At 36.7% G+C, this 15,911-nt stretch overlaps 1 protein-coding gene across 39 annotated transcripts in view; it reads left to right on the top strand.

The window, feature by feature from the left end:
• ZBTB20 (zinc finger and BTB domain containing 20) overlaps nucleotides 1-15,911 on the top strand; it is a 770,050-nt gene that overhangs the window by 331,892 nt on the left and 422,247 nt on the right. The gene's annotated exons all lie outside the window — the stretch shown is intronic.

Genomic DNA, 15,911 nt, shown 5'->3' with positions numbered 1-15,911 from the left:
CCTTGCACATGGTTAGTGCTCAATAATTGTTAGTTATTGTTAAAATTAGTGTCAATGTGTTTAATTAGTAGGATATCCTAAAGAAAAGGGATTAATCCACACTGATCCTATCTTTCATTTTCTTATCATAGAAGTGAGGATGTCTTATCTCAGATCTGGGGAAGAATTGACATTTATTCACATTCTCATTTTTGCAACATGATTTGTTCATTTTCTTTCCCGTAGCTCCATGAGTTAATCCAAAAAATTATGTACTTCTACAAACATTCATACATAATTTATAGTATCAATGGGAAAACTTAAACACCGAGCACTCGAATGCTGCCACACAGCACACCTGCCCTGAGTCCAACAGATGAGCGTGAGACTCTTTTGTTCTCTCATCCTGTATGTCCTGAGGTCATTGTCACCATATTTAAGACTACTTGAACTGATCACATTTCTTTCAATGATGGGGCAGAGAGTCAGCTGCTGTTTTGTTTTTTAAATAATCATATTTAATTGTATTCTGTGCAATAGTAAAGTGTTATATTTCTGTTCGTCTTTTTTATGCTACTCATATAACCCATTGTTTGCCCAGTTTATTAATGCTTTTCATCTTCTGCTTAGATCCAAAGCCATGTTGCTGAACTAGATGAAATCCAGTGAGATGAATGCCCTGAGTATTGGATCATTTAGTGTTTTACCCCACTAGTCCTCTAGCAAGCTGTGGCAGCTCTACTTAACTATACTTTTTCATGCAAAGGAAAAAAAGAAGACAGTTTTATTCCTCCCGAAGAGTTGAAATGAAGGAGGCCAGCATGTTTTTTACTTTAATAAATCTAGAATTTTGGTTTCTAAAGCAGACTCACGGTGCAGGTGACAACTTTTAGGGAAATATTTGTTATAGGATATAGGTTTTTGCTTGGATTTGAAAAAGAATCATAGCAAAAAGACCAACTCAAGCCTTTGCTTTTTAAAATGATAAGAATTGGCATTGCCTATAATTGCTTGCTCTGTGACTCCTATGTTGTTTGTTCAGTTTACTGGTCCAAACAAGATTTTACTTTCCTCAGTCCTGAAGATATAATCTCACAAAAGAGAGCATATTTTCTCTATTTCATACATCATCACCGTCATCTTCCTGAGGTTGCTATTATTTATAATAAAAGATGTACCTTAACAGAAAAAGAAATACTGAAGTAGGGAAAATGTTGCCATATGTAGTCTTAAAGAAATTAAATTTATTTGTGCTCAATGCATCCATAATTAGATGGGTAGTTCAAAAGGCAAGATTTTGAGTAGCAAACAGTGTATGTAAGATCCACATGTAGCAATCTACTCTGTAGACAAATAAGACCAAATCAGAAGAAATTCAAGGTCAATGAAAACCACCAGGACTTTATATTGTTCAAATATAGTTCTGCCATATATCTGGAATGAGTTAAAGTATAAATAGCTTAAAAGTTTGTATTTCCACAATGTCTAGTACTTTACCTAACATAGAATGTAACACATTGTAATTATTAATTTAATTTTCTGAATCTACTTTGTGGACAGAGAGTCATTCTTTTGGTTGTTTTTTTTTTTTAATGTATTGAAGGTGTGTCTCTCAAAAGCAGCATATGTTTATTTTTTTATTCTAATCCAGGATTCTTTTATTTATTAAAGTATGCTTTTCGGTGAGAAAGATTGGCCCTGAGCTAACATCTGTTGCCAATCTTCCTCTCCCCCCTACCGCCCCCCCCGCCCCCCCCGCCAAAACCCCAGTACACAGTTGTATATCCTAGTTGCAAGTCCTTCTAGTTCTTCTGTGTGGGATGCTGCCACAGCGTGACTTGATGAGCCGTGTGTAGGTCCACACACAGGATCTGAACTTGTGAACCCTGGGCCATCAAAGCAGAGCACACAAACTTAGTCACTACGCCACCAGGCCAGCCCCAGCCTATTCTGTGTTAATCACCATGATATCCAATACACTCAGCACAGTTCAGAATCTGATGTGCAGTAGGTCCTCGCATTAGATTGAAAGAATGAATGAATATTCATGAATGGGTGAGTTTTCTAAGGGACATTATTATTATTTTATTTACTGGACTGATTGCTGTTACAGGGACATCAACTAATAGCAAGCTTTTCAGGTATATCAATACTTTGAGTTAGGAATGCCTTTAATGTTTACGTCACCCATTCACGGATATTTCCAGTTATGTCTGCACATCAATCAATTTCCAAATTAAGGTATAATGCTCTATTTTCACAGATTTAGATAATTTGCATCCAGATTCAGCTCAAATATTACCCCCTCTACTAAAATTACCTTGATTCCTGCAGCTATAAGCAATTACTTATTCTCTGATATCCCACAACACGTTACCTAGGCTTCTTTTATTGAAGTTACTTTCCGACTTTTGCCATGGTTTATCAGCCTGATTATATTTATACCCCACATTGCATTTAGTTCCTCTGCCTTATAAAGTGCTACATAGTAGATTCTCAAATATTTGTGAATTTTTTGAAAAAAGAAAGTCACAGTAAAAAACAAAAAAACTCACAGAACTTACACCTGTTTAAAATTCAAAAGTATTTTATGCTTACAGCAAGCATTTATGGCCAGCACAGAGATCAGAGATCCAGGCCAGTACCATAATGGCCAGTCATTTCTCCCTCTGCACTTCCCTCTATTGTGTAGGAGCACCTGTGAGAGTCTTGACTCTCCCTTAGGGAACTGCTAGCTAGCCTCTCCTATTGCAGTAGCATTATGTTATTAATTAACTAGTTAAGTCATTCATTCAATGAATATTTTACTGGGCAACTATTGCACGAAAATGAATGGAACAATTTTTGTCCTCAAGTAGATCACTGTATAATAGGAGAAGAAATATATATATAAACAGGTAATTACACAGTAGAAGGTTAACTGCTTTGAGACATTCATAAAGTGCTATGGGATCATATAAGTGAACCATTCGCTTGCTCAAGTCAGCACCTCTACTTTCCTCTGTGAGTGTTCTCTCATGTTGCCCCACAATGTCAGAAGACATATGCATCCTGCTAAGCCTCTCCTGCTCCCTCCTTTTCTCCTTTGCCTTTTAAGAGTCACCTCTCAGTTGCTTTAAGCCAGAAGAAGTACAGCCTTTTAGTTTATTCCTTTTAAAAGGACTGTAACTTCTGTCTCAAACACATCTAAGCAAATCAAACTGAGGTTTTTCCTCATACTATTTCATTTTTCATCCTGAGATGGAATATTGGCCTGAATTAAATTAGGCAATGAATTGAAAGACAGAATACTTAAACAAATGTCTTTAATAAGATTACCCTACCCCCCTTGAAAATGTTTAACTGGCTTGTACATATTAGTAGTAACAGCTAACATTTATTGAGTAATTACTATGTGCCAGTCCCTGTTCTAAGAGATTTATATGTAAAGTTGTATCATCCCATCCTCACTACAATTCTTTGAAATAGTCACTATTGTTATCCCAGTTTTACTGGTGAGGAAATTGAGGCACAGAAGGGAATAAATTTGCCCAAGGTCATGTAAGTGGCAAAGCTGAGATTCAGTCGCCAGGAAGTCTGATTCGAGAGCCTACACTTTTAACAAGTTTACATACTCTTTAGTAGCAAGTCTCTAAACTAAAATTTATCTTTATATGACTCTGAAAAGCAGTCACATTTTTGCTGTTTTTATGAGATAATCTTTATTTTGAAATAGATTTTAACAACGATCGTTGTATTTCCCTTCGATTTGCGAGTGCTAGTGAAGTGAGAGGTGATACACAGTGTAAATGAAGGGACAGTTACCTGTTAGAAATACAGAGCAAGTTTGTTTATTTATGATGAGTCATGTGATTCCTGAGAGAGAAATCTGTCTAAACTGTTTATATGTTAACAATCTAGCAATTCTTTAAAAAATAGATGCAACCATCTTTGTAATATTTAAACCAGTCTCCAGCAAAGACCTGGATGAATACTAGACAATGTATCTCTGCTTAATGCTCTAGTCCACTGAAAAAGCCCTTCTCTTTTCTTTTCCTCTCTCCTTCACCAACCTTCTCCTGTTAAGACTTTTTTTGCTTCTCTCGTCATGTAAAAGCCATTTTGTTTCAATGCAAAGCTTAAAGCAGGCTTTATTAAAACACTCACATATTGTTTCTTCGTCTGTAAAATAAGGGATTGGATTAGATGATCTTAGAGGTCCCTATGGGAACACTCTATGGGCTATCTATATATTTGATGGAGATCCCATTTTCTTAAGAAAAAATATACACAATAATCTGTAATCAACACACATCATGACAGTCATTGATATAGAACATTTTTATCCAGAATTTAAAGTCTAGTTTTATTTATTAGGAAGTTATTTTAATTCATTAAACTGCTTCAAAGAAAAAAATATTAACTTTACATTTTTTGTGTATGTAATTTGCTCATACAGAAGGGGCTGTATAAATTCACCCACTTTGAAGATTTAAGGCTATAATCAAAGGGTGTTTATCGGAAAATTTCTGCTAAGTAATTGATAACCTGGGACTTTGATTAATTCAAGTCCCAGAAACATGATGACTAAAATGCTAGAGACAAGTCCTTGTTCATTTAAAAGGTACCCAAGTACATCTTATTTCTTCCCAAATGTCCTCAGTTCTTGATTTTTAAAGCCCCATTCATCTCAACCATTTCCCCATCCCAGCAAACTATATTGTACTACACTCATCCTCCTGTGTTTGTTATGGCACGGTATATTTGTTATGGAGCAGTACAGATAAGTAGCTTTCAAGACCATAATCTATGCTAAAGGAGTTAAGGTACTTTTGTATTAGGATTTTAACAAATTCTTTATGTTTTATCTCTTCAGCACTCAATGTTTTATTACAAAATTTCTAAAGCCAAATGGGTCAGTCCCCACTGATCCTGGCCATCTATTCTGTGCCTTGAGTTATGTGTCAAATAGTTATTCCTTAAGAACTTACTAGGTGTCATAGAGCTAAGGGGAGCTAGTTAAAAGAAAAACATATTCCCTGCTCTCTAGGAACTCTTAGAAACATGTGGGATGGTGGTAAATGGGAATGTTCATAATTGCCTTCTGAGTTATTGGAAGAGTTAATAAATGAGTAAAGAGTAACTATAATTATACGGTGCTATGAAAACCTGCACCACGCAAAGCAAAGATATGCATTCTGTCCTTCCAAAGATAAGGTGTACCGAGTGTTAAAGCAAATAAAAAAATGAGACATGGGAGTATGAAAGTGGAATTTACATTGATTGCTCTTTCACTCCATGTAGTGAAACTCTGAAGTCCTGAGACCTTGAACCGCCTCAGGTCAGGATACAGCTGGTAGCGGTAGGAAATGGAAAAAGCAATGCACTGAGATTCTCATTGCTCATGCGTCTCCAAATGTAGGTGCGTGGGGATCACCACGAGTTTCTTTAGCCTCCTGCTACTTTGAATGCCTTGGGATATATTTCTGTAGTGCAATTGTTGCATTAATCATCAAGTGCAATTGTATTAGTCATCGGTTTATCATATGTTTATTTTGTTAATAAATAGAGTATTGTGTTCTTTCTGTTTTTAAACTTACTGTCAAACAAATGCTCAGTGGTAATTATATGAAAGTAGCAAAAAAGTAAATGACCATCTTTTACATATTCTCTCATTGGAGTGTTATCTTCAAAAGGAAAACTCAATCTTTATTTGCTTTTCAAATGTGCTAGAGAAGAGAGTCAGCATTTCTACTTGATTTTCCCAGTTCATCTCATTTGCTGATTGATCCAGAATCTCTTTAGGCTCTTCAGAACTTTATTTCTTCTTCTGTATCAGTGCTCTAAGTCTACTGACCTCATGCTGATGATGAAGATTAATAGTGTGGTTGTTGAAAAGCCCAATAGCTGAAAAGAGTGATGGGCATTGAGGAATCTTCTTTGTCCTTTTTAATGATGCAGCTGCTATAGATTTTTTTTTTTAAGGATTTTATTTTTCCTATTTCTCCCCAAAGCCCTCTGGTACACAGTTGTGTATTTTTAGTTGTAGGTCCTTCTAGTTGTGGCATGTGGGATGCCACCTCAGTGTGGCCTAAGGAGCGGTGCCATGTCTGCACCCAGGATTCGAACTGGTGAAACTCCTGGGCCGCCGAAAGAGAGTACGCAAACTTAACCACTGGGCCACGGGGCCGGCCCCTGCTGCTATAGAATTTTAATGCTGAACTAGAGATGTGATAAACTGGGTGGTTTGGTTACATAATAATCATTTTGCTTTTGGACTTTTCCAGATTTAAGTTATTGTTTTAATACATCTATTGAAGAATCCTTAGGTTTACATACCAAATTATCTTTGGGTTAATCTTAAAAATCAGTCATCATTTAAAGAGCTAAAAGAAACTTACCTCAAGTGCAGACACAGAATTTTCACTTTTATAGCATAGTATATATGTGCCAAATATAGTATATACATGCCAAATCAGTTGTCACTAACGTTCATTATACTGACAGTTGTTTTAGGAAAAGAATGGCATGATACATTTATATATAAACATTTATTTTAAAGGGAAAAAGATTTCTTCTACTTCATAAAATATGCAAACTCGAATTAGAAAATTGGAGCATTTACCTTCACAATCTGTAGAATCTGTTAAATGCCCCCGTGTACTCTCTTTGCTCTGTTTTTTGGGGTTTTTTTTTTTTTTTTTGATTCTCAACTTGCTCTAGATCACAAGTGCCCTTAAGAACTCCAGCATCTGCACAAAAAATTTTGTCTTCAAGTCTTGGCACCCTATTTTCCACTCCTCCTTTAACCTGAGACTTTGATGGTTTCAGAAATGTGCTAAACAATTAGGTCTTGAAATAGTTGTCATCTGTATTAGTTTCCTATAACTGCTTGAACAAATTACTACAAAATTGGTGACTTAAAACATCAGAAATTTATTCTTTCACAATTCTGGAGGCCAGAAGTCCAAAGTCAGTATCACTGGGCTGAAATGAAGGTGTTGGCAGGGACCTGTTGCTTCTGGAGGCTCTAGGGGGAATGCCTTTCCTTGCCTTTTCCAGCTTCCGGTGACTGCCAACATTTCTTGGCTTGTGGTTGCGTTAATTCAGTCTCTGCTTCCATGGTCACATTGACTTGTCCTCCTGTTTCTGTGTGAAATCTCTCTTTATGTCTGAGGATACAAGTGATTGTGTTTAGGATGCATCTAAATAATCCAGGATAATCTCCCCATCGCAAAAATCCTTAATTACGTTAGCAAAGTCCTTTTTTGACATGTAAGGTGACATTCACAGGTGCCAGGGATTGAGGTGTGGGCATCATGAGGGAGGTGGCATTATTCAGTCTAGCACACATCTTTTTTTTTTTTTTTTTAAAGATTGGCACCTGGGCTAACAACTATTGCCAATCTTTTTTTTTTTTCTGCTTTATCTCTCAACGCCCCTCCCCCCCTCCCCGTACACAGTTGTATATCTTAGTTGCAGGTCCTTCTAGTTGTGGAAGCACACATCTTTACCTGTGCATCCATTCTCCATCGCCTGCCTTTTCCTCCCTTCTCATTTCTACTAGCACCCTCAGTGAGACCAAGAAAACACGAATGTGTCCAAAGGCTTCACTTCCTGTCCACTATAAGCACTATAGATGGAACAATTGGAGAAGTAACATGACAGATCCAAATATTAAGACTTTATAGAATTCGATCAGGCAAGGTCTATGAGCCATGTCTGCAGATTTGTATATTTTGTTCGGCCTGGTTCACAGAAATTCCATCCTAATTCTAAGGACGTTTGCCTGAAGAGACCCAGTTCTGCCTTCCTCAGTATTAACCTCCTTCCATTGTTGTGCCTAAAGCAAGGACAACCCAACAGCTCAATCAAATGTCAGCTCTCTGTCACACTCCATTCAGGAAAACTGTGTGTTGTAGCCGTAGGTCTCGAGTGTTTATTCTTATGCTACATAATGAAGAGGGATGTTGCAGAAAGGTGGCTGTGGGGAAAACATCTGGAAGAAATAAATTTCCTAGGATCAAAGGCCTCCGTGTGCAGCCCAGAGGGTCCTCAGGGTGCTCCTCAGAGCAAACAAACAATTCTCTTGATGAGTCACTGCAATTTTTTTCTGCCAAAAGCCCACATGTTTTGCAAGATCTCAAGGAAAAGGGGTGGAGTAAGGGGAGAGAAGGAAAATTAAAGAAGGCAACAAAAGTGATTTTAAAAAGATCTTAACCATATGAATAAAAGAAATCTCAACGTGATTGCAATCCTTTAATATACCCGCCATGCTCAACGTTGTATCACATATTGCTGCAGAGTAAAATTAAGTATAACAAAATATTTTTAAAAACACGAAAAACGGTGGGGCAAAGACAGGGTGTTGGGGAAGAATACAACACTCTGAAACAATATACTTTTTACTCTAACACATGAAAATTGGCAGAGGAGGGTGAAATCCAGGACTATGTCCCGAACCCTCGCCAGTGGCATTTTACTGAGGAAAAAAAAGTTACTTATGAATCAGTACAGCCATGCTTTGTTCTGCATGAGTGTTTTAATAGAGCGAGTGTAATATAAGGATCAGGTGGGCTCGTGGGAATGGAACAAAAGGTTTTGTAAAATTAAAGCAAAATAATTATAGCTCTAGGTGCAAAGCGAACACACTCCAGCAGTTGATAGCAAGGACCTGCTCAGAATGGAGAAGGGAGGGGGCAGGCTGGAAGTTTTTTTCTTTTTTTTTATTCACTAACAAAGGCTTTTAATAGGTAACAGTTGTAAAGCGTCTTTGAAAGTAATTAATGCACCCACACAAAAATTTATTAAAATGAAAATTTAAGGAATTGTCTAAAATGAATAAATTAACAAAAAAAAGAACATCATGCCTTTCTTAGTTTTTAAAGAAGGAGAGAAGGTTAAGCAAAGCAGATTTTTGTGAGATTGCATTTTAAAATGTTCTCAGTTTATTTAGTATCTGAATAGCCCTAAAAAAGAGAGTTGGCGGGATTATTATTATCCACCCCCTTTAGAAATACTAAATTGGGACAGATGTAAAATGGGGATTACTTTGCTGTTCGTGAGCCTCAAAGCCCCTCAAAATTATGATATCGCATTATAAAATGACCAAAGTTTTTAATAAATTTTCAGAGAGCTGTAGGAAGCAGAGTGTGGTGTTCCAAAGAGAGGAAGATAAGTGTTTTTCCTCAAGTGGCCTCCTCTGCAAGGCCCTTGACCAGGCCAGGAGAACATCACTTCCTGTTGTGGCCTCATGGAGTACAAAGAGAAAGCTGCAGCCTGTGGTGTTAGCCGTTTTTACCTCAGTGTATTTTCTGTCTTTACAGAAAAAAATTAACTGCACTTATCCTGTTTCTATACGAATTTTTAATCACTATATTTGTTTTTCCTCCTATTTTCTTTTGTATTATTTCATACTGTGATATAAAGTAGAATACGTACAACCTGCTGAGAATTTACCCTTTACTATGAGAATTATTTCTAGTTGATTCAGAAAAGTATCCGTTTCCAGCATGTTGTTGTGATACCTCAAAAAGCTTTAGGCTCTGAACTTGAGCAAATCAAAGGTTGGGTTCTCTAAACCTTCTATGCTGAAAAATCATCGGTAAGTGCTGCCTTTCTTCCAAAATTGTTTCATTCTGTTGAGGCCAGAATCTGGCTGTTTAAAATTGTGACTAAGAAATAAAATTAATCTTGGAAGGTATATTTGAAAAATAGTTCTGGTGATGCCATATAAAAATACACAAACGTAGTTTTGAAAATAATTTCCTTTAAGCGTATGGTTATAAGATAACTTGTGTAGTGGGAAAAGCACATCCCAGGATATGTATGATCTGTGAATTTTGGATACATTTGCTTGAATTTTCTGTGTCTTCATTATTTCTTAAATGGCCATTATGATCATGTCTTTACAATGCTGTGAACTATTCTCAGATTTTTGTTTTCCCTTTTCAAGACAGTGGATTTAGTTGGTATGAGTAATATAGCACTATTAGTACAGTATTCCTGCCTGTGAGGAAGAGGCATATTTGTGAAGCATCTTGGTGAGGACACTGCATTTAAGTAGATATATACTCCTCATGATCTTTGTCCTTCAGTCCTGTGTTATTTCACTTTCTCTGGAGATATGGCTGAAAAAAGGAAAATGAAAAAAAAATGTGTTTGTAGTACCAAGAACTTTGTGCTCATAATAGTGTTCATGTTCCAACTCTTTACCACATAATTTTAAACCATTGTATCTATTGGCCATTGAACCGGAATAGTATATTACTTTGCTAGTGCTACTGTAACAAATAATCATAAACTTAGCAGCTATAACACCACAAATTTATTTCATAGTTCTGCAGATCAGAAGTTTGAGTTGGCTCGATAATGTCTGCTCCCAGTTTCACAAGATCGAAATGAAGGTGTCAGACCGCTAGCTTCTTACCTGGATGCTATGGAAAGAATCTACTTCCAAGCTCATTCAGTTCCTTGGGGTCGTGAGACTAAGATCTCCATTTCTTTGCTGGCTGTCAGCTGGAGGCCATCCTTAGTTTTTTGCACATGGGCCCCTCTATCTTGCTGCCAGCAAGAGTGCCTCAAATCATCATCACCTTTGGAATTTCTCTGACTTCCCTTTATACCACATCTCTTTTCCAAATTCCAGCCAGAAAATGTTCTCTGCTTTTAAGGTAATTAGTTGGGCCCACCTGGATAGTCCAGGATATCCTACCTGTTTTAAGGTCCATAACCTTAATTACATGTGCAAAGTCCCTTTTCCATGTAACATAATTTTGCCCTGTACTGGAGGTTCTGGGTGTTAAAGAGTGGATATTTTGGGGGTCCGATTATTTTGCCTACCACAGATGAATTCTAGAAGAATGAGTCACCTCCGTTATATATTTCTAGAGTAGTCTGAATATTCTTTTTTTGCTGTAGAAGTAGAAGGAAAGACTCGGTACGAATACTTACATAATCTATTAAAAACTTAAACACTTGTCCTTATATATCTCATGGACTTTGGTAAAGAGTGTCTTTTTCTCGTTGATAAATAGAATAAGGGCACAGGAAAAGCCAAGTTGACCATTAGAGCCTGAGCTGGGCTGGAGGTTTTCTGGCTCATGATGCAGATTTTCTTTATCAACATCCTTTTATTCTCCACAAAACATGCTAGAACTATAGTGGTGGCCCAACTGGAAAAGGGAAATAAGCCAAGACTGAGTGAACTAGAAGTGGGATTACTAAAATATTAGTAGAGACGACTTACATGGAGGGCTGAGGTCAATGCAGTTATAACTTGCCAGGAAATAGAGAAATCTCGAGTCTCCCGCTAGTACTTGAGAGAGTGTGGTCTGGTAAGTGAAGGCTTGACACAGGAATAGTGAAGTTGGTCAAGTAAATGGCAGATTTTTGGTTCAGGGTTGGCAAGGTGGGCTAAGGGTGCAATAGTAGGAATCCAAGTTGAATAAGGATCTCAGTTTATAGCTGAAATTAAAGAGGAAGTTAATAGCACCTCAGGCAAAAGGGAGCAGAAATGAATCTTTTGATAAGGTTGAATGAAGAGCTGAGAAGGTCAAAAGGAAACAAGGTCAAAGGGAGATAAGGGTGACAAACTGGGAACAAAATTTATCTTCACATCACAGTTTTGCTCAAGGTGGGTTCTCATGTCTGGGAAGTGGGGTTGCTTTGGCTACTACAGGCAAATCCACTGGATTGTAATTTCTGTTAAACCCTTTCCTTAAACAGGAAATTAGCTCATCCCAGCAATCTACCATCTTATTTGTTTTAAAATAAGACTATATATCTTAGATTAAAAAAAATAGAAAGGAGAATTTTCCAGCTAACAGACTCATTTCCCAAGTGAAAACAGAAAATATAAGAACAATCAAATTGTAAAACTAACAATAAGTAAATTTTGGACTCCCTTTAATTACAACAGAAGGTTGAAAATATAGTCACATATTTTTAAAGTCAGTTTTTGCTTCTAATTTAATAAATCTGGTTTGAGTAATCACTTACCAACTAACAGGAAGGATAATTGAAGGTACATATATATGCATTTATATTTTTTCTCAAAATATGTTCTACTATGCTGTTCATGTATTTATGTTGATTTAATTTATAAATTATTTATCAACACATGCCACTACTAAAGGCAACATTATTAATAAAGTACAAGCTTACCTTGACAGTATTGTTTTCTAATGGGATGAATGAACACACGTTTGTTCCCACACACATGTGCATGGACACACACATATACAAGTACCTATATAGAGAATATCCATAACATACTCAGTATGCATGGAAATATATCTACGTGCATCTCTACAATAGCTAATATACTTTCTATTTCACTGTATGCCATCCACAAAATCCTGGTGTAGGAAACAAATTGGTCATGGATATGAACTCATTTGAGGGGATATAGCATTATCCTGATTTCCAAAGTCACACACTGTAAGTGCCTAAATAGGTTATATGCAATGAACATTTTTTGAGGACAGTATAGGATAGTGAAAAATTACTAGATAGGTATCAAAATTCCTGAGTTCTAGTCTTTGCTTTGCCACATGTTAGATATGTGATATAAAGCGTATCATTTAATCACTTATGACCTCAGTTTCCTCACTTGTAAAATAAAGATAATCTCTCTCCAATTTCCTTTCCAGAGTTGATATGTCAATCAGATGAGCTAAAGATACCTTGAGGCATTTAAAGACTATGAAATACCATGAAAAACATTACTATGTTTTTAACAGATATAAACAACTTTTGTTTATTACAACTAAGGCATGGTATGTGTCCTCAAATATTCGCAGTCTAGTTAAAATGTTGAAATTAGTTTATGATTCTTTGTTTGCTTTTTTCATATCTGTTGCCAAGTCTCCATGTTGTTTCTTATGTGTCTGATGAGTTCTTATTCACAATGTTAAGTAGTTTTGGTCTTAATGAGATTGTCTATGTTAGAGCTATTTTCAAAATCAAAACAGTGTTAGATGTCAATGCACTATCAAGGCAATGAACAGGGAGTAATGTAAAATTAATGATTAAAAACATGCAGAGTCTCTCTCTCTATATATATGTATATCTTTCTGTGTGCTTTCCTTTATTTTTGTTAAACAGTCCATTAGTCAAGTCAGAGTTTTCCATGTTCTAAGTTTCAAAAACAGTGAAAAGAGTCAAAAGCTTAAGCATTGACTTGGAAACAAAGGACACCTTTTTCACGTTTGTGTTGGTTGGTTGGTTTTATAATCCGTTTCCATTTCTTCAAGTCCCTGTCCTCATCTGTTTATTCTGGCTTGGTCCCGATTCCGGAGCCAGTGGTCTTCACAGGGAGCTAATGGGTGGTTAGAGAGTGCATGGATTAGTTTTTGGAGTTGATGTGAGCCCTTGGAAAATGTATGCAAATACACTTTGTATGTATGTATAGGCATATGTATACTGTGTGTGTATTTGTAAATGTGCTTGCTCTTTCTCCCTGGGAGAGGTTCACAACTTTCATTTATTCTCAAAAGGGTACATGAGCTTAAAAACACTTGGACCTGCTGAATTACTGATATTGGTACCTAAGTGAGCATCAATTGAAGGGAGAAATTTTCCTCCCCACTCCCTTTCAACTATCCCAGTTGTGTCCCAAACATTTGTGTTTCAGTAGGAAGTAGGGAAGGAAGATTAGAGGGCCAGCCAGTGGGGAAGGGGAAGAGAGAGTACATCTATAATGGCTTTCTCTCTCTTTCTTTCCTTCTTTCTTACCTTCTTGCTTTCTTGCTCAGTTGCTTGATCATTTCCTTGCTTTCCCTTCCTTTTCCTTCCTTCCTTCCTTCCTTTCATCCTTCCCTGCTTCCTCTTTTTCTTTTCAATTATTTTTTCTTCAGAGGAGAAAGTTTCAGCAAGCATTATTTTGAGTAAGGGCAAAAAATATATACATATTTTTAATGCTGTAACATTATCCCTTTCCTCCTTCCCTTCTCATTTCCCTTCCCATTGATATGAATTCATTAATTTTACTACCATCTCAGTTTTGAGAGCACCCTTTCCTATCCACCAGAAGTAGCACTGCTCTGCAGAAGTCATTTCTATAGCAGAAGTCATTTAGAAATCAGTAGAAAGAAAATGTAATACTGACATAAAAAATATCCCTCACCTTCCTTTTCAACATTTTGGTTCCCTACTTGAACGTCATCATCTAAGCTAAAATTTCCCCCAAAGAATAAATAAAACAAATAATTAAATTGATTTGTGAATTGCTTCACATAGAAAATAGATGAAATTAATGTGTAATTCTTCCATTTAGTGGTATAATTGAGTTGTTTTAGAGACGTGGACAGAAGCAGCTCCACCTTCCAAGCAGAGTAGAAAAAGGCTACAGTTGGCCATCTTGAGCAATGACTTCCTATGACCGTAAAAAGCAAATAGCTCTCTTCACTTTTTTATCTCATCCTAGAATATCTTCATATCATCATTAATTTTTTTTTTTTTAGAGAGAATGAGTTTGGGAGTGGAAGAAAAAGATGATTCTGTTATTATGGATTTCTGTTGGCAGTTGAAAATGTTGCTAAGCAGAGTTCTCCCTGTGCCCTATTCTTGTAGGATTTGAATTTTCCAGTTGGATTGACTTGGCTGTCAAAAAGTCAAGTTGATTTTTCTTTCCTCAGATTAAGTTGATAATTGGCTGAATAAAATGTTAAGAACAATTAGGACAGGTAGGACTTTAAAGCTACTTAACACAGCAAACAAACTTTAGGGAGTTATTCTGTCCCTCTTTTTTTTTTTTTTTTTTTTTTGCAACTTCTCCAGAGAACACATTGTATAAAGTTACAGCTTCCTGTTCCATGAAGTGTTTCTTCCTTGACCTACCTGCCATAACTGCTTAGCTTATGCTTAAAGAAAAAAAAGTTTCCATTCCACCATTGAATCCTTTTAGAGAAAAATCAAGGTACAGGTCTTTCTTTTTCACACAAAAGCATTCAATGCACTAGTTTTAAAGAGAGCTTAATTCTGGCACTAGATGTTTTTACTCTCTTCTTGTTCAGAATACAGGAATGCTACCCTCTCTTATCTTTCTTACTGTCTGCAGGACTTTATCATTTCTGTGCTCATTTCAGATTGTTTTGCTCTCAATACTAGCTAGCTCCTTTCATATTCCCCCTACTGTTTTGTCCACCCCCCCCACCCCCCGCCGCCCCCCGTCACTCTTGCTTTGCCTCACAGTGTTCTCGCTTTCCCCCAATCCTCATCCTGAAAATTGTCTGTATCTTCTTGTCAGGACAAATGCCTCTTAATTTTGATCTAGACTCAAAGCCCATGTCTTAAAGTTCTCTTCTGAGTCGGCAGCCTCTTCTCTACCAATGTCTTCTCTGGGTAACCATTCCACACTCATTAGTTTATGAATTTAAGCAAAAAATGAATTCATATTTATCTGTCTTGCTATTCAAAATGCTTCTTAGAGGTCGAGGACTCTTTCTTTGATGTCTTCTGTAGGGTGAATATCACTTTGTCTTTTTAGGCAACATCTCATTGAATTAGGAAAAATTAAAAACTGTATGTTGCATGTATATTAGTCATCTAGCTACCACTCAAAACAGTGAATGATTTATTTATTTAAAGCATATCAATGATCCTTTTTCTGCAGTGAGTCTTATATTTTTCAACCTTCTTAAAGTGTTCTGAACAGGATCTAATCTTTACATAATGATTCCCTGATCGTCGTTCTTTTGTTAGTTTCCTAGCGCTCCTGTAACAAAGTACCACAAACGGGTGGGGGGACCTGAAAAAACAGAAATGTATTATGTCAGAGTTCTGGTGGCCAGAAGACAAAAATCAAAGTGGCAACAGGGTTGATTTCTTCTGAAGACTGTGAGAGAGAATCTGTTCCCTGCCTCTTGCCTCACTTCTGATGGTTTGCTGACAATCTCTGGTGTTCTTTGGCTTGTAGAAGTCTCTCTCTGATCTCTGCCTTCATCTTCACA

Source organism: Equus asinus, chromosome 5, assembly GCF_041296235.1.
Source record: "Equus asinus isolate D_3611 breed Donkey chromosome 5, EquAss-T2T_v2, whole genome shotgun sequence".
Classification (NCBI taxonomy): domain Eukaryota; kingdom Metazoa; phylum Chordata; class Mammalia; order Perissodactyla; family Equidae; genus Equus; species Equus asinus.
The sequence above is the reverse complement of the archived record's forward strand: the minus strand, read 5'-3'. Positions and strand labels throughout refer to the sequence as shown.